This window comes from Gavialis gangeticus, unplaced genomic scaffold (assembly GCF_001723915.1).
Source record: "Gavialis gangeticus isolate Ggan-Ray unplaced genomic scaffold, GavGan_comp1, whole genome shotgun sequence".
NCBI lineage: Eukaryota > Metazoa > Chordata > Crocodylia > Gavialidae > Gavialis > Gavialis gangeticus.
Genome location: NW_017729004.1, coordinates 50,060,421 through 50,062,341, shown reverse-complemented (window position 1 = coordinate 50,062,341; position 1,921 = coordinate 50,060,421). Strand labels below are relative to the sequence as shown.

General features: G+C 44.8%; 1 protein-coding gene across 1 annotated transcript in view; it reads left to right on the top strand.

Moving 5' to 3' along the window:
• LOC109291375 (phosphatidylcholine translocator ABCB4-like) overlaps positions 1 to 1,921 on the top strand; it is a 116,211-nt gene that overhangs the window by 72,411 nt on the left and 41,879 nt on the right. The gene's annotated exons all lie outside the window — the stretch shown is intronic.

Here is a 1,921-nt window from a genome sequence, read left to right as displayed (position 1 = left end):
TTTGATTTGCCTACAGCAGTCCAGGCTAGAAGCTGGGGGCGGGAGGGAGGGGGGAAGAAGGGTGCTAGAGTAAGCTGCCCTGATCAGCTAGAGAAGACAGCTTGGGCCAAGACTAGCCCACCAGCCCTGCAAAGTGGAGTTTTCGAGGGTGGTGCAAAGCATCCTGGGATGCTGGGGGACTGAGTTAATTTGAATCTTGAGGGGATCTGGGACAAAAGTTCAATAAATGAATTTAACTTAAATCAGTTAAGTCTGATACTTCAGCCATCCAGGTTTATCTTAAACTCGTTTTGGTCATTTTGAAAGTGGTTTATGTGCACTGAACATCTGTTGTGTTACAGATTTGAACCAGTTGCCGACCACTTATACTAATTTATGACTAACTTCTGTCCCTAGCCTAACAGAGGAATGTTGTAACTCCTTCAAAGTCAACAAATACTAATTATAATTTGTAAATCTCACCCTTAGGTGTTATCTACATCTATTCTTGAAGCTGAGCCACTGCATTTAATAGACACTGGATAAAATGAATGGAGAGCAGTGGAAAGTTTCTGCCCCAGTGGGAATAAGGGTGTAATATAGAATCAGGGCTTGTTTCTGTATAGATTAGCTTCTATCTCACTGAGCTACACACCCTCTAGCTTGCTCGTTTTTTTTCTCTTGTCCTCATATATCTCCCTCTTAGCTTCCCAAGTGACGGCTTCAAAGGGAGGACTAGAGAATGCCTAACCTGTGATTTTATTGGTTGGGATACTGTACTGGGAGGTCAAAGAACTGCAGCGTCAAACACCCTCTAGGTGGGGGGCGGGAAGGGAGGGACCTAGATCCTGGGTTTCTCACTTCCTGGGCAGAACTGTAACCATTCAGCTACTGGCATTAATATGTAGGAGAGTCCTCCTTCAGCACATAACACCCCCTAGTCATAGGCTTCTTCTCAGCAGATTCCCAAGTTTCTCTTCCAAACCTGATCACTATTTTCTTTCAAGTCCTGAATTTCATATTTTTGCACTGGATAGTCTCTTTGCCTCCCTTCTTCATGGGTAAGCAGTACATCTACTGAAGGCTAACTATACTCACAAATATAGCTACTTGCACATGATTCTCATTGATATTGGGTCCTTTTACACTGCCCTGGCAAGGTAAGGTACATAGGTATAAATGCTTTACACACAACGTGAGGCACATTTACACCGTCAGAACAGTGAAAGGGGACTTAATACAAATGGAACAAAACTTACTGGGGGCATCTACATGTGTGCTTTACTGCAGAGTTGACTAATTAGCTCCACAGTAAAGCGTCACTGTCTACATGTGTGGCACTATTAGATTAGAGTAAACTAATTAATTCTACCATAGGATAGTACTGCCTAACACAAGTACAATCCTACAGCAAGTTATTTAGTGTGCCACAACATGTGTAGATGGTGACCATGGCTGGCTGTGGCATGAGGGTGCTACAGACTGGGGGCTGTCTGTTGGTTAGCCCCATACTGCAGCATCCTAATGTCCCAGCCAGCTCCTCCACAGCACATTGAGCCAGGGTTGAGCAGCTCTGGGCTTGCAGGCTGACACCCGGCCCACTCCCCCGGACTCCCTGCCAGCCAGGGCTGTGGTTCCGGGTACACATTTAAATGCTGTGCCTGGGAGCAATAAACTCTAGAACAAACTGCACCAGAGTTTATTTGGCTGCAATATTTGCACATGTAGATTTGCCCACTGAATAGTCTTTTCTTTTCCTCACAAGTAGTGTCCTTGCTTTTTTAGCATCTCCACAAGCATGCATGTGCAGCTTGTGGCACAGCAAACCTATCTGTGGTGCCACAAACCGCATGTGCTGCATGTGCATGCATTCACCACACTGCTAATTAGTTTTTTGGCACCGGGAGATCCTGGTGTAAAAAAAAAAAAAAAAAATGTAATA